Below are 23,306 nucleotides of genomic sequence, written 5' to 3'. Positions count from 1 at the left end.
GAAATAACACTACTTTTTTTAATTATATTTTTTATTTTATTTTCTTTCAAATCTATCCCTGATAATTATTCAAGAATATTTATATAATAAAATAAAATTAATACAAATTAAATAAATTAATAAATAATAAAATTAAAAAATTTTAAAAATATAAATTGAATTTTTTGTACATAGCATACAAATCTATCCTAATTATACTTAATTTTGTTTTTATTAAAAATTTATTTAACTTTATCAATATTAATTTCTTAATATATTTAATTACTTTCCTGTAATAATATTAAGATATAAAATAATTATTTCCAAATTTACATGAAAATCAAAATATTTTTAAAAACTCTATATTATAATGAAAATGTTGAACTACTCCATCACTTATCTTTCACAAAAAATTTTTTTTATGGCATTACACAAAATTTGGAGCCAATTTTAAGTGAAACCAACAAAAATGTAACTACAAGGCTCGATACTATATCAGCTTGGCTTACATACAAGATACAAGCCAGTAAAACACCTTTAGTCATGGTTCTGAAAATCGAATCGGACCGGCCGATTCAACTGAATTGACTGGGAACCGGTCACTTAGTCGATCCGAGTAAAGTCAGAAACCGCTTGGTAAAAAACCGGTAAAAAAATCGGTTAAACTGGCGGTTAACCGATGAACTGGAAGAACCGTCCAGTTTTTTAGTGATTTTTGGTTTGAAACTTAAACTGCTAAACGGCGTCGTTTTGGAGGTTAAAAAATAAAAAAAGAAAATGCTAAACGCCTAAACAACGAAGTCTTAATCTCAGTCTCACCCAGAACTCCAGAAGTGAGAAGCCAGAAGAGAAATCACCCACGGACCACGATCGAGCAGCCACCACCATCGCCACCGCATCCCACAACCACAGTAGCGACGGCGTTGACCACGGCAACCACCACGGCGTCCTATTTCCTCGCCGAGCGCGCCTCCTGTTTCGTCGTCGCCGAGCTCCCCTCCTTGTTGGTCGTCGCCGAGCTCGCCTCCTCGTTCGTCGTCGCCGAGCTCGCCTCCTCCTTCGTCGCCGTTACTCTCTGCCGGTAATACTCTGTTCTTATTCGTTTGCGCCTTCCACCTTGACTCCTGTTTCTTCGTCGCCTCATCCTTCCACATCGCTGCCTTCTGATTTTCTGTGCTTGATTTTAGGATTTATTAGTTTGCGATTTTGATTTATTTGTTATTTGTTCATGATTTGTTATTTGTGTTCATGTTTTGTTATCTATGTTCATGATTTGTTATCTGTGTTCATGATTTGTTATCTGTTCATATTTTGTTATCTGGATTCATGATTTGGTATCTGTTCATGATTTGTTATCTAGATTCATGATGAGGTTATTAGAAAAATTCTGTTTGAGGTTATCAGAAAAATTCTGTGTTCATGATAAGGTTATCAGAAAAATTCTTTGTTGCTTCATGATTTTGGTTTTTAATTTTCTGTGGTTATTTGTTCATGATGAAATGAGTTGTTGCTTCATGATTTTGGTTGCTGAATTATTTATTTGTTCATGGTTTTCTGAAGTTATTTTCTGGTCTTTGATTTTGTGATTGTTACAGATGAAACAATCACAAAGTAATCCACATCCACAAGATAATGTTGTTCAAGACTCTCAAACTGGTTCATCTAGGGGTAAATCTGATCCAGCTTGGCAATATTTTACAATGGATTACCTATTTATGATGGAGATATTGGAACACTTAATGATAATTATGATTTTTGATGAGTTGCACCTTTGATTAGTTGAAAACTTGCTAGTAATTGTTTCTTTTGAATGTAGAACTTTATGGGTTTGTCATTATGTGCGTTTTTTTTGTTTAGTTATAAACTTTGATGTTTGAAGTTGTTTGTGAACCTCTAATATTAAGTTATGGATAATTTATTATGTAAAATTTTAAATTTTATTAAGTTAGAAATTATTAAATTTATATACTTAAAATTATTTTTAGGTTTTTTAATAATTTTATTTAATATTTTATTAAACCGATTGAACTTAGTCAAATCAGTGAACCATTGAATCAGTGACCTTACCAGTTTATTGATCAGGTCCTGCCTATACCACGAAGACTCTGATCTCACGGAATGGTTAGCTCGTTTGTCAGGCGATCAACCATGCATCGTGCAATCAGGAATCCAAGAGATATTCACCAAGCCTCAAATGCTTGTAGAACAAGAGTGGTTGTCAGTCACTTTGTTCATGAGTGAGAATGGTGATGGGCGTCAATCATCACTTTCATCAAGTTGAAGAACAAGTGATATCTTGGAACAAGAACAAGCGGAATTGAATGGAAGAACAATAGTAATTGCATTAATACTCGAGGTACAGCAGAGCTCCACACCTTAATCTATGGTGTGTAGAAGCTCCACCGTTGAAAATACATAAGAACAAAGGTCTAGGCATGGCCAAATGGCCAGCCTCCCAAAGAGGGTTCAATCATCAAAGCATGATCAAAAGATCTCTAATACAATAGTCAAAGGTCCTACTTATAGAAAACTAGTAGCCTAAGGTGTACAGAAATGAGTAAATGACATAAAAATCCTCTTCCGGGCCCACTTGGTGTGTGCTTGGGCTGAGCAATGAAGCATTTTTCGTGTAGAGAGTCTTCTTGGAGTTAAACGCCAGCTTTAGTGCCAGTTTGGGCGTTTAACTCCCATTTGGGTGCCAGTTCCAGCGTTTAACGCTGGGATTTCTTGAGGTGACTTTGAACGCCGGTTTGGGCCATCAAATCTTGGGCAAAGTATGGACTATCATATATTGCGGGAAAGCCCAGGATGTCTACTTTCCAACGCCGTTGAGAGCGCGCCAATTGGGCTTCTGTAGCTCCAGAAAATCCACTTCGAGTGCAGGGAGGTCAGAATCCAACAGCATCTGCAGTCCTTTTTGGTCTCTGAATCAGATTTTTGCTCAGGTCCCTCAATTTCAGCCAGAAAATACCTGAAATCACAGAAAAACACACAAACTCATAGTAAAGTCCAGAAAAGTGAATTTTAACTAAAAACTAATAAAAATATACTAAAAACTAACTATATCATACTAAAAACATACTAAAAACAATGCCAAAAAGTATACAAATTATCCGCTCATCACAACACCAAACTTAAATTGTTGCTTGTCCCCAAGCAACTGAAAATCAAATAAGATAAAAAGAAGAGAATATGCAATGAATTCCAAAAACATCTATGAAGATCAGTATTAATTAGATGAGCGGGGCTTTTTAACTTTTTGCCTCTGAACAGTTTTGGCATCTCACTCTATCCTTTGAAATTCAGAATGATTGGCTTCTTTAGGAACTCAGAATCCAGATAGTGTTAATGATTCTCCTAGTAAAGTATGATGATTCTTGAACATAGCTACTTATTGAGTCTTGGCTGTGGCCCAAAGCACTCTGTCTTCCAGTATTACCACCGGATACATACATGCCACAGACACATAATTGGGTGAACCTTTTCAGATTGTGACTCAGCTTTGCTAAAGTCCCCAATTAGAGGTGTCCAGGGTTCTTAAGCACACTCTTATTTGCCTTGGATCACAACTCTTTATTTTTCTATATATATATATTTTTTCGTTTTTTTTTTCGATTTTTTTTTGAATAGCTTTTTCTTGCTTCAAGAATCATTTTAATGATTTTTCAGATCCTCAGTAACATGTCTCCTTTTTCATCATTCTTTCAAGAGCCAACATTCATGAACCACAAATTCAAGATACATATGCACTGTTTAAGCATACATTCAGAGAACAAAAATATTGCCACCACATCAAAATAATTAAACTGTTATAAAATTCAAAATTCATGCAATTCTTCCTTTTTCAATTAAGCACGTTTTTATTTAAGAAAGGTGATGGATTCATAGGACATTCATAACTTTAAGGCATAGACACTAAGACACTAATGATCACAAGACACAAACATGGATAAACATAAGCACTAAATAATTGAAAAATAGAAGAATAAATAACAAGGAAATCAAAGAACGGGTCCACCTTAGTGATGGCGGCTCTTTCTTGCTCTTGAAGATCCTATGGAGTGCTTGAGCTCCTCAATGTCTCTTCCTTGTCTTTGTTGCTCCTCCCTCATGATTCTTTGATCTTCTCTAATTTCATGAAGGATGATGGAGTGTTCTTGGTGCTCCACCCTTAGTTGTCCCATGTTGGAACTCAACTCTCCTAGGGAGGTGTGTAGTTGCTCCCAATAGTTTTGTGGAGGAAAATTCATCCCTTGAGAAATTTCAGGGATTTCATGATGAGTGGGATCTCTTGTGTACTCCATCCTTTTCTTGGTGATGGGCTTGTCCTCATCAATGGGTATGTCTCCCTCTATGTCAACTCCAACTGAATAACAGAGGTGACAAATGAGATGAGGAAAGGCTAACCTTGCCAAGGTGGAGGTCTTGTCCGCCACTTTATAGAGTTCTTGGGCTATAACCTCATGAACTTCTATTTCTTCTCCAATCATGATGCTATGGATCATGATGGCCCGGTCTATGGTAACTTCGGACCGGTTGCTAGTGGGGATGATTGAGCGTTGTATGAACTCTAACCACCCTCTAGCCACGGGCTTGAGGTCATGCCTTCTCAATTGGATCGGCTTTCCTCTTGAATCTTGCTTCCATTGTGCGCCCTCTTCACATATAACTGTGAGGACTTGGTCCAACCTTTGATCAAAGTTGACCCTTCTAGTGTAAGGATGCTCATCTCCTTGCATCATAGGCAAGTTGAACGCCACCCTCACACTCTCCGGACTAAAATCCAAGTATTTCCCCCGAACCATAGTAAGATAATTCTTTGGATTCGGGTTCACACTTTGGTCATGGTTCTTGGTGATCCATGCATTGGCATAGAACTCTTGAACCATCAAGATTCCGACTTGTTGAATGGGGTTGGTAAGAACTTCCCAACCTCTTCTTCGGATCTCATGGCGGATCTCCGGATATTCACCCCTTTTGAGTGAAAAAGGGACCTCGGGGATCACCTTTTTCAAGGCCACAACTTCTTAGAAGTGGTCTTGATGCACCCTTGAGAGGAATCTATCCATCTCCCATGACTCGGAGGTAGAAGCCTTTGCCTTCCCTTTTCTCTTTTTAGAGGTTTCTCCGGCCTTGGATGCCATAATGGTTATGGAAAAACGAAAAAGCAACGCTTTTACCACACCAAACTTAAAATGTTTGCTCGTCCTCGAGCAAAAGAAGAAAGAGGAGAGTAAAAGAAGAAGAAATGAGGAAGAGGGAGATGGTGGTGTGTTCGGCCAAAGAGGGGGAGAAGAGGTGTTTAGGTTGTGTGAAAATGAAGGGTTGAAGAAGGGTATATATAGGAGAGAGGGGTGTAATGGTTCGGCCATTATGGGTGGGTTTGGGAGGGAAAGTGATTTGAATTTGAAGGGTGAGGTTGGTGGGGATTTATGAAGGATGGATGTGAGTGGTGAAGAGAAAGATGGGATTTGATAGGTGAGGGGTTTTTGGGGAAGAGGTGTTGAGGTGATTGGTGAATGGGGGAAGAAGAGAGAGAGTGATGGTAGGGTCCTGTGGGGTCCACAGATCCTGTGGTGTCAAGGAAAAGGCATCCCTGCACCAAATGGCATCAAAATCCACGTTTTGAGCCTTTTCTGGCGTTAAACGCCGGGCTGGTGCCCATTCCTGGCGTTTAACGCCAGGTTCTTGCCCTTTACTGGCGTTTAACACCAGTCTGGTGCCCCTTTCTGGCGTTAAACGCCCAGAATGGTGCCAGACTGGGCGTTAAACGCCCAACTGCTAGGCTTACTGGCGTTTGAACGCCAGCAGCATCTTCCTCCAGGGTGTGCTGTTTTTCTTCCTGTTTTTCATTCTGTTTTTGCTTTTTTCATTATTTTTGTGACTTCTTATGATCATCAACCTACAAAAAAGATAAAATAACAAAATAAAATAATTAATTATAAAACATTGGGTTGCCTCCCAACAAGCGCTTCTTTAGTGTCACTAGCTTGACAGAGGACTCTCATGGAGCCTCAGAAATGCTCAGAACCGTGTTGGAACTTCCCAACACCAAACTTAGAGTTTGAGTGTGGGGTTTCAACACCAAACTTAGAATTTGGTTGTGGCCTCCCAACACCAAACTTAGAGTTTGACTGTGGGGGCACTGTTTGGCTCTGTTTTGAGAGAAGCTCTTCATGCTTCCTCTCCATGATGACAGAGGGATATCCTTGGGCCTTAAACACCAAGGACTCTTCATTCACTTGAATGATCAGCTCTCCTCTATCAACATCAATCACAGCCTTTGCTGTGGCTAGGAAGGGTCTGCCAAGGATGATGGATTCATCCATGCATTTCCCAGTCTCTAGGACTATGAAATCAGTAGGGATGTAATGGTCTTCAACCTTGACCAGAACATCCTCTACAAGTCCATAGGCTTGTTTTCTTGAGTTGTCTGCCATCTCTAGTGAGATTTTTGCAGCTTGCACCTCTAAAATTCCTAACTTCTCCATTACAGAGAAGGGCATGAGGTTTACACTTGACCCTAAGTCACACAAGGCCTTTTTGAAGGTCATGGTGCCTATGGTACAAGGTATAGAAAACTTCCCAGGATCTTGCCTCTTTTGAGGTAGTTTCTGCCTAGACAAGTCATTCAGTTCTTTGGTGAGCAAAGGGGATTCATCCTCCCAAGTCTCATTTCCAAATAACTTGTCATTTAGCTTCATGATTGCTCCAAGGTATTTAGCAACTTGCTCTTCAGTGGCATACTCATCCTCTTCAGAGGAAGAATACTCATCAGAGCTCATGAATGGCAGAAGTAAGTCCAATGGAATCTCTATGGTCTCATCTTGAGCCTCAGATTCCCAAGGTTCCTCATTGGGGAACTCATTGGAGGCCAGTGGACGCCCAGTGAGGCCTTCCTCAGTGGCGTTCACTGCCTCTTCTTCCTCCCAGAATTCGGCCATGTTGATGGCCTTGCACTCTCCTTTTGGGTTTTCTTCAGTATTGCTTGGGAGAGTGCTTGGAGGAAGTTCAGTAATTTTCTTGCTCAGCTGACCCACTTGTCCTTCCAAATTCCTAATGGAAGATCTAGTTTCAGTCATGAAACTTTGAGTGGTTTTGATTAGATCAGAGACCATGGTTGCCAAGTCAGAGGTATTCTGCTTAGAACTCTCTGTCTGTTGCTGAGAAGATGATGGAAAGGGCTTGCTATTGCTAAACCTGTTTCTTCCACCATTATTGTTATTGAAACCTTGTTGAGGTCTCTGTTGATCCTTCCATGAAAGATTTGGATGATTCCTCCATGAAGGATTGTAGGTGTTTCCATAGGGTTCTCCCATGTAATTCACCTCTTCTATTGAAGGGTTCTCAGGATCATAAGCATCTTCCTCAGATGAAGCTTCCTTAGTACTGCTTGGTGCATTTTGCATTCCAGACAGACTTTGAGAAATCATATTGACTTGTTGAGTCAATATTTTGTTCTGAGCCAATATGGCATTCAGAGTATCAATCTCAAGAACTCCTTTCTTCTGACTAGTCCCATTGTTCACAGGATTTCTTTCAGAAGTGTACATGAATTGGTTATTTGCAACCATTTCAATCAGTTCTTGAGCTTCAGTAGGCGTCTTCTTCAGATGAAGAGATCCTCCAGAAGAGCTATCCAAAGACATTTTGGATAGTTCAGAGAGACCATCATAGAAAATACCTATGATGCTCCATTCAGAAAGCATGTCAGAGGGACACTTTCTGATCAATTGTTTGTATCTTTCCCAAGCTTCATAGAGGGATTCTCCTTCCTTCTGTCTGAAGGTTTGGACTTCCACTCTAAGCTTACTCAATTTTTGAGGTTGAAAGAACTTTGCCAAGAAGGCATTGACTAGCTTTTCCCAAGAGTCCAGGCTTTCTTTAGGTTGAGAATCCAACCATGTTCTAGCTCTGTCTCTTACAGCAAAAGAGAATAGCATCAGTCTGTAGACCTCAGGGTCAACCCCATTAGTCTTGACTGTGTCACAGATTTGCAAGAACTCAGCTAAAAACTGATGAGGATCTTCCAATGGAAGTCCATGGAACTTGCAATTCTGTTGCATTAGAGAAACTAATTGAGGCTTAAGCTCAAAGTTGTTTGCTCCAATGGCAGGGATAGAGATGCTTCTCCCATAGAGATCAGGAGTAGGTGCAGTAAAGTCACCCAGCACCTTCCTTGCATTGTTGGCATTGTTGTTGTTTTCGGCTGCCATTTGTTCTTCTTCCTTGAAGAGTTCGTTCAAGTGCTCTAAAGAGAGTTGTGCTTTGGCTTCTCTTAGCTTTCTCTTCAAGGTCCTTTCAGGTTCAGGATCAGCCTCAACAAGAATGCCTTTGTCTTTGCTCCTGCTCATAAGAAAGAGAAGAGAACAAGAAAGTGTGGAATCCTCTATGTCACAGTACAGAGATTCCTTTAGGTGTCAGAGGAAAAGAAGAGTAGAAGACAGAAGTGGAAAATTCGAACTTAACAGAGAAAATGGAGTTCGAATTTTGCATTAAGGGATAGTGTTAGTCCATAAATAGAAGGATGTGAGAAGGAGGGAAGTTATTTTCGAAAATTAAGTGAAAAATTTAAAACATTTTTGAAAAACACTACTTAATTTTCGAAAATGAAAAAGGAAAAGAAATCAAGTGATTTTTGAAAAAGGTTTTGAAATTAGAAATCAGAAAGATTTGATTGAAAAATATTTTGGAAAAGATGTTGTTAGGAAGATATGATTGGTTTTAAAAAGATGTGATTGAGAAGATATGATTTGAAAAACATTGTAAAAAGATTTGATTTGAAAATTAAAAACTTGACTAACAAGAAAAGATATGATTCAAACATTAAACCTTTCTCAACAGAAAAGGCAACATGCTTGAAATGTTGAATCAAATCATTAATTGGTAGCAGGTATCTTTAAAAATGGAAAGAAATTGATTTTGAAAAAGATTTGATTGGAAAAATTGATTTGAAAAAGATTTGATTTTGAAAAAATTTTGAAAACTTAGAAAAAATTTGATTTGAAAACAAAATCTTCCCTTCTAGCCATCCTGGCGTTAAACGCCCAGAATGGTATCCATTCTGGCGTTTAACGCCCAAAATGCTACCCTTTTGGGCGTTAAACGCCCAACCAGGTACCCTGGCTGGCGTTTAAACGCCAGTCTGTCCTTCTTCACTGGGCGTTTTGAACGCCCAGCTTTTTCTGTGCAATTCCTCTGCTGTATGTTCTGAATCTTCAATTCTCTGTATTATTGACTTGAAAAGACACAAATTAAAAATATTTTTGGATTTTTAATAATAAGGACAAACCAAAATGCAACAAGAATCAAATAACAATGCATGCAAGACACCAAACTTAGCAGTTTGTATACTACTGACACTAACAAAATGAAAATGCAAATGAGACACACTAGATACTCAAGTCAATAGAATTCAAAGATCAGATCAAGCAAATCATCAAGAACATCTTGAAGATCAATAAGACATATGAATGCATGCAATTGACACCAAACTTATGATGAGACTAGACTCAAACAAGAAATATTTTTGGATTTTATGATTTTGTAAAATTTTTTTTTTGTGTTTTTCGAAAATTAAGCGGAAAAAGGTATCAAAATTCTTAATGAGAATTCCAGGAATCAGTGCAATGCTAGTCTAAGACTCCGGTCCAGGAATTAGACATGGCTTCACAGCCAGCCAAGCTCTCAAAGAAAGCTCCGGTCCAAAACACTAGACATGACCAAAGGTCAGCCAAGCCTTAGCAGATCACTGCTCCAAAAGCAAGATTGATAAGACATCAACAAACTCTTGTGACGATAAGTTGAAACCTCGGTCCAATGAGATTAGACATGGCTTCTCAGCCAGCCAGATTTCAATAAATCATCATGAAACTCTAGAATTCATCTTCAAGAATTTCGAAAAAAAATAAATACCTAATCTAAGCAACAAGATGAATCGTCAGTTGTCCAGCCTGAACAATCCCGGGCAATAACACCAAAAACTTGATGTTGTTGCCGGATCTTGGCACTGATGTTACCAAAAGCTTGCTCAAAACTTGAACAATCCCCGGCAACGGCGCCAAAAACTTGGTGCGCGAAATTGTGAACAATACTTTTTCACAACTCTCATAATCCCCGGTAATGGCTCCAAGAACGTGGTAGCTCAATACCATGGCATTACACAACTTCGCACAACTAACCAGCAAGTGCACTGGGTCGTCCAAGTAATAAACCTTACGCGAGTAAGGGTCGATCCCACGGAGATTGTTAGTATTGAAGCAAGCTATGGTCATCTTGTAAATCTTAGTCAGGCAAACTCAAATGGATATAATGATGAACGAAAATAACACAAAGGTAAAGATAGAGATACTTATGTAATTCATTGGTAGGAACTTCAGATAAGCGTATGAAGATGCCTTCCCTTCCGTCTCTCTGCTTTCCTACAGCCTTCATCCAATTCTTCTTACTCCCTTCCATGGCAAGCTCGTGTAGGGTTTCACTGTTGTCAGCAGCTACCTCCCATCCTCGCAGTGAAAACTAATGCTCATACACTCTGTCACAGTGCGGCTAATCACCGGTTTGGTTCCCTCCCCTACCGGAATAGAATCACTCTTTTGCGTCTGTCACTAACGCCCAGTAGGTTACAGGTTTGAAGCACGTCACAGTCATTCAATCATTGAATCCTACTCAGAATACCACAGACAAGGTTTAGACCTTCCAGATTCTCTTGAATGCCGCCATCAGGTCCTGCCTATACCACGAAGACTCTGATCTCACAGAATGGTTAGCTCGTTTGTCAGGCGATCAACCATGCATCGTGCAATCAGGAATCCAAGAGATATTCACCAAGCCTCAAATGCTTGTAGAACAAGAGTGGTTGTCAGTCACTTTGTTCATGAGTGAGAATGGTGATGGGCGTCAATCATCACCTTCATCAAGTTGAAGAACAAGTGATATCTTGGAACAAGAACAAGCGGAATTGAATGGAAGAACAATAGTAATTGCATTAATACTCGAGGTACAGCAGAGCTCCACACCTTAATCTATGGTGTGTAGAAGCTCCACCGTTGAAAATACATAAGAACAAAGGTCTAGGCATGGCCGAATGGCCAGCCTCCCAAAGAGGGTTCAATCATCAAAGCATGATCAAAAGATCTCTAATACAATAGTCAAAGGTCCTACTTATAGAAAACTAGTAGCCTAAGGTGTACAGAAATGAGTAAATGACATAAAAATCCTCTTCCGGGCCCACTTGGTGTGTGCTTGGGCTGAGCAATGAAGCATTTTTCGTGCAGAGAGTCTTCTTGGAGTTAAACGCCAGCTTTAGTGCCAGTTTGGGCGTTTAACTCCCATTTGGGTGCCAGTTCCAGCGTTTAACGCTGGGATTTCTTGAGGTGACTTTGAACGCCGGTTTGGGCCATCAAATCTTGGGCAAAGTATGGACTATCATATATTGCTGGAAAGCCCAGGATGTCTACTTTCCAACGCCGTTGAGAGCGCGCCAATTGGGCTTCTGTAGCTCCAGAAAATCCACTTCGAGTGCAGGGAGGTCAGAATCCAACAGCATCTGCAGTCCTTTTTGGTCTCTGAATCAGATTTTTGCTCAGGTCCCTCAATTTCAGCCAGAAAATACCTGAAATCACAGAAAAACACACAAACTCATAGTAAAGTCCAGAAAAGTGAATTTTAACTAAAAACTAATAAAAATATACTAAAAACTAACTATATCATACTAAAAACATACTAAAAACAATGCCAAAAAGTATACAAATTATCCGCTCATCAGTAGACTATGTATCTAAATGGGTAGAGGTAATTGCAACACCCACTAGTGATACTAAAACAGTGCTAAAGTTCCTCCAAAAACACATCTTCAGTAGATTTGGTGTCCCCAGAGTAATAATCAGTGATGGAGGCACTCATTTCTGCAATAAACAACTTTACTATGCTATGGTCCGGTATGGAATTAGCCACAAGGTAGCAACTCCATATCATCCATAGACAAATGGGCAAGCTGAGGTCTCTAATAGAGAACTAAAAAGAATCCTGGAACAGACTGTAATGACCCGTAGAAAGGATTGGGCAAAAAGCTTGGATTATGCTCTGTGGGCATACAGAACAATATTCAAGACTCCTATAAGAACTTTTCCATACCAACTTGTGTATGGCAAAGCCTGTCATCTGCCCGTGGAACTGGAACACTGGTGCGCGAAATTGTGATCACTACAACTTCGCACAACTAACCAGCAAGTGCACTGGGTCGTCCAAGTAATACCTTACGTGAGTAAGGGTCGATCCCACGGAGATTGGTGGTATGAAGCAAGCTATGGTCACCTTGTAAATCTCAGTCAGGCAGACTCAAATGGTTATAGTGATAATCGAATAAAGCATAAAGATAAAGATAGAGATACTTATGTATATCATTGGTGAGAGCTTCAGATAAGCGAATGAAGATGCCTTCCCTTCCGTCTCTCTGCTTTCCTACAGCCTTCATCCAATTCTTCCTACTCCTTTCCATGGCAAGCTCGTGTAGGGTTTCACTGTTGTCAGCAGCTACCTCCCATCCTCGCAGTGAAAACTAATGCTCATGCACTCTGTCACAGTGCGGCTAATCACCGGTTTGGTTCCCTCCCCTACCGGAATAGAATCACTCTTTTGCGTCTGTCACTAACGCCCAGTAGGTTACAGGTTTGAAGCACGTCACAGTCATTCAATCATTGAATCCTACTCAGAATACCACAGACAAGGTTTAGACCTTCCGGATTCTCTTGAATGCCGCCATCAGGTCCTGCCTATACCACGAAGACTCTGATCTCACGGAATGGTTGGCTCGTTTGTCAGGCGAACACTCGGTTGTCAGGCGATCAACCATGCATCGTGCAATCAGGAATCCAAGAGATATTCACTAGAGCCTTGATTGCTTATAGAACAAGAGTGGTTGTCAGTCACCTTGTTCATGGGTGAGAATGATGATGAGTGTCAATCATCACCTTCATCAAGTTGAAGAATAAGTGATATCTTGGATAAAGAACAAGCGGAATTGAATGGAAGAACAATAGTAATTGCATTAATACTCGAGGTACAGCAGAGCTCCACACCTTAATCTATGGTGTGTAGAAACTCCACCGTTGAAAATACATAAGCATGAGGTCTAGGCATGGCCGTGAGGCCAGCCCTCAAATGATCTAAGAACTAGATGTCCAAAGATGATCAAAGGATCTCAAAACAATCCAAAGATGAAAATACAATAGTAAAAGATCCTACTTATAGAAAACTAGTAGCCTAGGGTGTACAAAGATGAGTAAATGACATAAAAATCCACTTCCAGGCCCACTTGGTGTGTGCTTGGGCTGAGCAATGAAGCATTTTTCGTGTAGAGACTCTTCTTGGCGTTTAACTCCAGCTTTTATGCCAGTTTGGGCGTTTAACTCCCAATTAGGTGCCAGTTCCGGCGTTTAATGCTGGGAATTCTGAGGGTGACTTTGAACGCCGGTTTGGGCCATCAAATCTTGGGCAAAGTATGGACTATCATATATTTCTGGAAAGCCCAGGATGTCTACTTTCCAACGCCATTGAGAGCGCGCCAATTGGGCTTCTGTAGCTCCAGAAAATCCACTTCGAATGCAGGGAGGTCAGAATCCAACAGCATCTGCAGTCCTTTTCAGTCTCTGAATCAGATTTTTGCTCAGAACCCTCAATTTCAGCCAGAAAATACCTGAAATCACAGAAAAACACACAAACTCATAGTAAAGTCCAGAAAAGTGAATTTTAACTAAAAACTAATAAAAATATACTAAAAACTAACTAGATCATACTAAAAACATACTAAAAACAATGCCAAAAAGTATACAAATTATCCGCTCATCACAACACCAAACTTAAATTGTTGCTTGTCCCCAAGCAACTGAAAATCAAATAAGATAAAAAGAAGAGAATATACTATAGACTCCAAATTATCAATGAAACTTAGCTCCAAATTAGATGAGCGGGACTAGTAGCTTTTTGCCTCCGAACAGTTTTGGCATCTCACTTTTTCCTTTGAAATTCAGAATGATTGGCTTCTTTAGGAACTCAGAATCCAGATAGTGTTATTGATTCTCCTAGTTAAGTATGATGATTCTTGAACATAGCTACTTATTGAGTCTTGGCTGTGGCCCAAAGCACTCTGTCTTCCAGTATTACCACCGGATACATACATGCCACAGACACATAATTGGGTGAACCTTTTCAGATTGTGACTCAGCTTTGCTAAAGTCCCCAATTAGAGGTGTCCAGGGTTCTTAAGCACACTCTTATTGCCTTGGATCACAACTTTATTTCTTTCTTTTCTTTTTCTCCTTCTCTCTTCTTTTTTTTTTGTATTCACTGCTTTTCTTGCTTCAAGAATCATTTTTGTGATTTTTCAGATCCTCAGTAACATGTCTCCTTTTTCATCATTCTTTCAAGAGCCAACAATTTTAACATTCATGAACCACAAATTCAAAAGACATATGCACTGTTTAAGCATACATTCAGAAAACAAAAAGTATTGTCACCACATCAATCTAATTAAGCTAGTTTTAAAGATGAATTTGAAATCCTGTACTTCTTGTTCTTTTGTAATAAAAACAGTTTTCATTTAAGAAAGGTGATGGATTCATATAACTTTTTGGCATAGACACTAAGACACTAATGATCACAAGACACAAACATGGATAAACATAAGCATAAAATTCGAAAAACAGAAGAATAAATAACAAGGAAATCAAGGAACGGGTCCACCTTAGTGATGGCGGCTCTTTCTTGCTCTTGAAGATCCTATGGAGTGCTTGGGCTCCTCAATGTCTCTTCCTTGTCTTTGTTGCTCCTCCCTCATAATTCTTTGATCTTCTCTAATCTCATGAAGGATGATGGAGTGTTCTTGATGCTCCACCCTTAGTTGTCCCATGTTGGAACTCAATTCTCCTAGGGAGGTGTTTAGTTGCTCCCAATAGTCTTGTGGAGGAAAGTGCATCCCTTGAGGTATCTCAGGGATCTCATGATGAGAGGGGTCTCTTGTTTGCTCCATCTTTTTTTTTTTTTCTTAGTGATGGGCTTGAGGTCATGCCTTCTTAGTTGAACCGGCTTTGGATGCCATAAATGGTTATGGAAAAACAAAAAGCAATGCTTTTACCACACCAAACTTAAAAGGTTTGCTCGTCCTCGAGCAAAAGAAGAAAGAAAAGAGTAGAAGAAGAAGAAAAAGGAGGATATGGAGGAGGTTGTGTGGTTCGGTCAAAAGGGGGAGAAGTAGTGTTTAGGGTGTGAGAAGATGAAGGATGGATGTGGGTGGTGAAGAGAAAGATGGGGTTTGATAGGTGAGGGGTTTTTGGGGAAGAGGTGTGGAGGTGATTGGTGAATGGGTGAAGAAGGGAGAGGGTGGTGGGGTTGGTGGGGATCCTGTGGGGTCCACAGATCCTTAGGTGTCAAGGAAAAGTCATCCCTGCACCAAATGGCATCAAAATTCACGTTTTGAGCCATTTCTGGCGTTAAACGCCGGGCTGATGCCCATTCCTGGCGTTTAACGCCAGGTTCTTACCCTTTTCTGGCGTTTAACGCCAGTCTGGTGCCCCTTTCTGGCGTTAAACGCCCAGAAGGGTGCCAGACTGGGCGTTAAACGCCCAACTGCTAGGCTTACTGGCGTTTGAACGCCAGCAGCATCTTCCTCCAGGGTGTGCTGTTTTTCTTCCTGTTTTTCATTCTGTTTTTGCTTTTTTCATAGATTTTGTGACTTCTTATGATCATTAACCTACAAAAGACATAAAATAACAAAAGAAAATAGTTAATTATAAAACATTGGGTTGCCTCCCAACAAGCGCTTCTTTAATGTCATTAGCTTGACAGAGGACTCTCATGGAGCCTCAGGAATGCTCAGAGCTATGTTGGAACCTCCCAACACCAAACTTAGAGTTTGAATGTGGGGGTTCAACACCAAACTTAGAGTTTGGTTGTGGCCTCCCAACACCAAACTTAGAGTTTGACTGTGGGGGCTCAATTTGGCTCTGTTTTGAGAGAAGCTCTTCATGCTTCCTCTCCATGATGACAGAGGGATATCCTTGAGCTTTAAACATCAAGGATTCTTCATTCACTTGAATGATCAACTCTCCTCTATCAACATCAATCACAGCCCTTGCTGTGGCTAGGAAGGGTCTGCCAAGGATGATGGATTCATCCATGCACTTCCCAGTCTCTAGGACTATGAAATCAGTAGGGATGTAATGGTCTTCAATCTTTACCAAAACATCCTCTACAAGTCCATAAGCTTGTTTTCTTGAGTTGTCTGCCATCTCTAGTGAGATTCTTGCAGCTTGTACCTCAAGGATCCCTAGCTTCTCCATTACAGAGAGGGGCATGAGGTTTACACTTGACCCTAAGTCACACAAGGCCTTCTTGAAGGTCATGGTGCCTATGGTACAAGGTATAGAAAACTTCCCAGGATCTTGCCTCTTTTGAGGCAGTCTCTGCCTAGACAAGTCATTCAGTTCTTTGGTGAGCAAAGGGGATTCATCCTCCCAAGTCTCATTTCCAAATAACTTGTCATTCAGCTTCATGATTGCTCCAAGGTATTTAGCAACTTGCTCTTTAGTGACATATTCATCCTCTTCAGAGGAAGAATGCTCATCAGAGCTCATGAATGGCAGAAGTAAGTCCAATGGAATCTCTATGGTCTCATTTTGAGCCTCAGATTCCCATGGTTCCTCATTGGGGAACTCATTGGAGGTCAGTGGACGTCCAGTGAGGTCTTCCTCAGTGGCGTTCACTGCCTCTTCTTCCTCCCAAAATTCGGCCATGTTGATGGCCTTGCACTCTCCTTTTGGATTTTCTTCAGTATTGCTTGGGAGAGTACTAGGAGGGAGTTCAGTAATTTTCTTGCTCAGCTGACCCACTTGTCCTTCCAAATTCCTAATGGAGGACCTAGTTTCAGTCATGAAACTTTGAGTGGTTTTGATTAGATCAGAGACCATGGTTGCTAAGTCAGAGGTATTCTACTTAGAGCTCTCTGTCTGTTGCTGAGAAGATGATGGAAAAGGCTTGCTATTAAACCTGTTTCTTCCACCATTATTGTTATTGAAACCTTGTTGAGGTCTCTGTTGATCCTTCCATGAAAGATCTGGATGATTCCTCCATGAAGGATTGTAGGTGTTTCCATAGGGTTCTCCCATGTAATTCACCTCCTCTATTGAAGGGTTCTCAGGATCATAAGCTTCTTCCTCAGATGAAGCTTCCTTAGTACTGCTTGGTGCATTTTGCATTCCAGACAGACTTTGAGAAATCATGTTGACTTGTTGAGTCAATATTTTGTTCTGAGCCAATATGGCATTTAGAGTATCAATCTCAAGAACTCCTTTCTTCTGATTTACCCCATTGTTCACAGGATTCCTTTCAGAAGTGTACATGAATTGGTTATTTGCAACCACTTCAATCAGCTCTTGAGCTTCTGTAGGCGTCTTCTTCAAATGAAGAGATCCTCCAGCAGAGCTATCCAAAGACATCTTGGATAGTTCAGAGAGACCATCATAGAAAATACCTATGATGCTCCATTCAGAAAGCATGTCTGAAGGACATTTTCTGATTAATTGTTTGTATCTTTCCCAAGCTTCATAGAGGGATTCTCCATCCTTCTGTCTGAAGGTTTGGACTTCCACTCTAAGCTTACTCAATTTTTGAGGTGGAAAGAACTTTGCCAAGAAGGCCTTGACTAGCTTTTCCCAAGAGTCCAGGCTTTCTTTAGGTTGTGAGTCCAACCATGTCCTAGCTCTGTCTTTTACAACAAAAGGGAATAGCATCAGTCTGTAGACCTCAGGGTCAACCCCATTAGTCTTGACTGTGTCACAGATTTGCAAGAACTCAGCTAAAAACTGATGAGGATCTTCCAGTGGAAGTCCATGGGACTTGCAATTCTGTTGCATTAGAGAAACTAATTGAGGCTTAAGCTCAAAGTTGTTGCTCCAATGGCAGGGATAGAGATGCTTCTCCCATAGAAATCGGGAGTAGGTGCAGTAAAGTCACCCAGCACCTTCCTTGCATTGTTGTTGTTTTCGGCTGCCATGGCTTCTTCTTCCTTGAAGAATTCGTTTAGGTCCCCTACAAAGAGTTGTGCCTTAGCTTCTCTTAGCTTTCGTTTTAAGGTCCTTTCAGGTTCAGGATCAGCTTCAACAAGAATGCCTTTGTCCTTATTCCTGCTCATATGAAAGAGAAGAGAACAAGAAAATGTGGAATCCTCTATGTCACAGTATAGAGATTCCTTGAGATGTCAGAGGAAGAAAAATGGAAGACAGAGGTAGAAAATTCGAACTTATCAAAGAAGATGGAGTTCGAATTTTGCATTAAGGGATAGTGTTAGTCCATAATTAGAAGGATGTGAGAAGAAGGGAAGTAATTTTCGAAAATTTTGTAAAAGATTTTGAAAACATTTTGAAAAACACTAATTGATTCTCAAAAACTAAGAATAGAAAAAGAATCAATTGATTTTTGAAAAAGATTTTGAAATTAGAAATTAAAAAGATTTGATTGAAAACTTATTTTGAAAAAGATGTGATTGAGGAGATATGATTGATTAAAAAAATGTGATTGAGAAGATATGATTTGAAAACAATTTTAAAAGATATGATTTGAAAACATTTTGAAAAGATATGATTTTAAAAATTAATGACTTGCCTAACAAGAAAAGATATGAATCAAACATAAAACCTTCCTCAACAGAAAAGGCAAAAAATGTTCAATCAAATCATTAATTGTTATTAAGTATCTTTGAAAAAGGAAAGAAATTGATTTTGAAAAAGATTTGATTGAAAAGATTTGATTTGAAAAAGATTTGATTTTGAAAAACTTTGAAAACTTGAAAAAAAATTTGATTTGAAAACAAAATCTTCCCCCTTGTGCCATCCTGGCGTTAAACGCCCAGAATGTGCACATTCTGGCGTTTAACGCCCAAACTACTACCTTTTTGGGCGTTAAACGCCCAGCCAGGCACCCTGGCTGGCGTTTAAACGCCAGTCTGTCTTCTTCACTGGGCATTTTTGAATGCCCAGCTTTTTCTGTGTGATTCCTTTGCAGTATGTTCTGAATCTTCAATTCTCTGTATTATTGACTTGAAAAGACACAAATTAAAAATATTTTTGGATTTTTAATAATGAAAATGCAACTAAAATCAAATAACAATGCATGCAAGACACCAAACTTAGCAGTTTGCATACTACTGACACTAATGAGAATGCATATGAGACACATAAACACTCAAGTCAAGAGAATTCAAATATCAAAACAAGGAAATCATCAAGAACAACTTGAAGATTAATGAAGACACATGCATGAATGCAATAAGAACAGAAACATGCAATTGATACTAAACTTAAGTTGAGACTCTAGACTCAAACAAGACATATTTTTGGATTTTATGATTTTGTAATTTTTTTGTGCTTTTTCGAAAATTAAGTGAAAAGGAAAATAAAGGTATCAAAATTCTTAATGAGAATTCCAGGAATCATGCAATGTTAGTCTAAAGCTTTAGTCTAAAGGAATTAGACATGGCCGGCTAAGCTTCAGCAGGACATTGCATTCAAGAGCTAAATTGATGTGGATCAATCAGCTTTGGTGATGATAAGAACATCACCTTGAAACACTAGAATTCATTCTTAAGAACTCTGAAGAAAAATACCTAATCTAAGCAACAAGATGAACCGTCAGTTGTCCATACACAAGAACAATCCCCGGCAACGGCGCCAAAAACTTGGTGTGCGAAATTGTGATCACTACAACTTCGCACAACTAACCAGCAAGTGCACTGGGTCGTCCAAGTAATACCTTACGTGAGTAAGGGTCGATCCCACAGAGATTGGTGGTATGAAGCAAGCTATGGTCACCTTGTAAATCTCAGTCAGGCAGACTCAAATGGTTATAGTGATAATCGAATAAAGCATAAAGATAAAGATAGAGATACTTATGTATATCATTGGTGAGAGCTTCAGATAAGCGAATGAAGATGCCTTCCCTTCCGTCTCTCTGCTTTCCTACAGCCTTCATCCAATTCTTCCTACTCCTTTCCATGGCAAGCTCGTGTAGGGTTTCACTGTTGTCAGCAGCTACCTCCCATCCTCGCAGTGAAAACTAATGCTCATGCACTCTGTCACAGTGCGGCTAATCACCGGTTTGGTTCCCTCCCCTACCGGAATAGAATCACTCTTTTGCGTCTGTCACTAACGCCCAGTAGGTTACAGGTTTGAAGCACGTCACAGTCATTCAATCATTGAATCCTACTCAGAATACCACAGACAAGGTTTAGACCTTCCGGATTCTCTTGAATGCCGCCATCAGGTCCTGCCTATACCACGAAGACTCTGATCTCACGGAATGGTTGGCTCGTTTGTCAGGCGAACACTCGGTTGTCAGGCGATCAACCATGCATCGTGCAATCAGGAATCCAAGAGATATTCACTAGAGCCTTGATTGCTTATAGAACAAGAGTGGTTGTCAGTCACCTTGTTCATGGGTGAGAATGATGATGAGTGTCAATCATCACCTTCATCAAGTTGAAGAACAAGTGATATCTTGGATAAAGAACAAGCGGAATTGAATGGAAGAACAATAGTAATTGCATTAATACTCGAGGTACAGCAGAGCTCCACACCTTAATCTATGGTGTGTAGAAACTCCACCGTTGAAAATACATAAGCATGAGGTCTAGGCATGGCCGTGAGGCCAGCCCTCAAATGATCTAAGAACTAGATGTCCAAAGATGATCAAAGGATCTCAAAACAATCCAAAGATGAAAATACAATAGTAAAAGATCCTACTTATAGAAAACTAGTAGCCTAGGGTGTACAAAGATGAGTAAATGACATAAAAATCCACTTCCAGGCCCACTTGGTGTGTGCTTGGGCTGAGCAATGAAGCATTTTTCGTGTAGAGACTCTTCTTGGCGTTTAACTCCAGCTTTTATGCCAGTTTGGGCGTTTAACTCCCAATTAGGTGCCAGTTCCGGCGTTTAATGCTGGGAATTCTGAGGGTGACTTTGAACGCCGGTTTGGGCCATCAAATCTTGGGCAAAGTATGGACTATCATATATTTCTGGAAAGCCCAGGATGTCTACTTTCCAACGCCATTGAGAGCGCGCCAATTGGGCTTCTGTAGCTCCAGAAAATCCACTTCGAATGCAGGGAGGTCAGAATCCAACAGCATCTGCAGTCCTTTTCAGTCTCTGAATCAGATTTTTGCTCAGAACCCTCAATTTCAGCCAGAAAATACCTGAAATCACAGAAAAACACACAAACTCATAGTAAAGTCCAGAAAAGTGAATTTTAACTAAAAACTAATAAAAATATACTAAAAACTAACTAGATCATACTAAAAACATACTAAAAACAATGCCAAAAAGTATACAAATTATCCGCTCATCAAACACAAAGCCTACTGGGCAACCAGATTCCTAAACCTTGATGCTAAATTAGCTGGAGAGAAAAGATTGCTCTAGTTGAATGAGCTAGAAGAGTTCAGACTTAATGCTTTCGAAAATGCAAAAATTTATAGGAGAAAGCAAAAAAGTGGCATGACAAGAAATTGTCATCCAAAGTGTTTGAACCGGGACAAAAAGTCCTATTATTTAACTCTAGATTCAGACTATTCCTTGGGAAATTAAAATCCCAATGGAGGGGACCATATGTGATTAGAGGTGTGTCACCATATGGATATATGGAGCTTCAGGATATTGATTCTGACAAGAGATTCATTGTTAATGGGCAAAGAGTTAAGCACTATCTTAAAAGCAATATTGAGCAAGAGTGCTCAAAACTGAGACTAGAATAACATTCAGTGAGGTCCAGCTAAAGACAATAAAGAAGCGCTTGCTGGGAGGCAACCCAGCCATTGGTTAAGCCTACTTTTTTTAATAATTATAAGAGTTTGATACAAAATTTATCTTCCATTGGAGTTCACAGAGTTACAGAAGAATTCAGAGCAGAAAACAGAGAAAAGATGCTCACTAGCAGAAAAATGTTAGTAAGGAGCATTTTTGGGCGTTAAACGCCAGAATGGGTGCCATTCTGGGCGTTTAATGCTTGACTTGCAGCATCCTGGGCATTTAGAAAATGCCCAGTGACAAAGAAATTCTGGTGTTTACCTGGTTGGACGTTTAAACGCCCAGTAAGGAGGGAAAACTGGCATTTAAACGCCAACTAGGGTACCTGGCTGGGCGTTTAAACGCCAAAAACAGGCAGTAATTGGGCGTTAAATGCCCAAAACATGCTACTCCTGGGCGTTTAATGCCAGGAACATGGAGGGGAGGGGATTTTCCTTCTCAACTCAAATTTTTTTCAAATTTTTATATTTTTTTCCACATTTCTTGCATGAACATGTTACAAATCCTCATCTTTCAATTTCAATTTCAAAAATTTCTTAATCCTAAAAAATCTTTTTCTATTTCTTTTGAAATCTTTGTCAAAACTCATATATCTTTTTAACTTCTTTTCAAATCTTTTCCAAACACTCCTCTATCTTTTTAAATTTGTTCCAAATCTTTTTCAACTCATCACACTATCTTTTCAAAATTAGATTTATCTTTTTCAAATTTCTCTCTTATCTTTTTAATTTTAAAAATACATCTTTTGCATATCATAAGTATCTTTTTACAAATCATATCTTCTATCATATCTTTTTCAAATTTTTTGAACCTACCCCTCTCCCTTTTAAATTGACATTCGGCCATCCCCTCTCCTGCACCATTCGAAATTGTCTCTCATTCTCTTCCTGTCCTTTCCTTTCTTTTGCTTGAGGATAAGTAAACCTCTAAGTTTGGTGCGCTTTTCGTGATCACTGAGCCAAGACTCACCAAGATCATGGTTCTTAAGGGAAAACAAACAACCTCAAGAGGCAAGAAAGAGAATATTCTAAAACCACATTGGAATCAAGAGAAGTTCTTAACCAAAGAACATGCAGACCATTATTACAAAATAATGGGTCTGAGGTCAGTGATCCCGGAAGTTAAATTTGATCTGAAAGAAGATGAATATCTGGAGATCCAAGAACAGATTCAAAACAGAGGCTGGGAAATCCTAGCTAATCCTGAGACAAAGGTGGGGAGAAACATGGTTCAGAAATTCTACTCAAATCTGTGACAAACAGATAAACCCAAGCTGGAACCGCTTAGAAGCATCTATTACCAAGCTGTAAGAAGCTATGGATTAAATGAAAGAAGAACAGCAAAATCAAAATAGCATGCTCTGCAAGCTGCTTAAGCAACAGGAGATGCAAGGGCGTGAACTGCAGGAGCAGAAGTGCTAGAAGCTACCTCTTGAAGGGCCAGACACCCCACAGAATGAAGGAGCATCCACCTC

At 39.7% G+C, this 23,306-nt stretch overlaps 1 non-coding gene across 1 annotated transcript; it reads left to right on the top strand.

The window, feature by feature from the left end:
* Positions 1 to 17,525: 17,525 nt before the first annotated feature.
* On the top strand, positions 17,526 to 17,633 carry LOC112799474 (small nucleolar RNA R71). Its single transcript, XR_003201053.1, has one exon. It is a non-coding gene; the product is annotated as a small nucleolar RNA R71 (small nucleolar RNA).
* The last annotated feature ends 5,673 nt before the right edge of the window (positions 17,634 to 23,306 follow it).

This window comes from Arachis hypogaea, chromosome 4 (assembly GCF_003086295.3).
Source record: "Arachis hypogaea cultivar Tifrunner chromosome 4, arahy.Tifrunner.gnm2.J5K5, whole genome shotgun sequence".
NCBI lineage: Eukaryota > Viridiplantae > Streptophyta > Magnoliopsida > Fabales > Fabaceae > Arachis > Arachis hypogaea.
The sequence above is the reverse complement of the archived record's forward strand: the minus strand, read 5'-3'. Positions and strand labels throughout refer to the sequence as shown.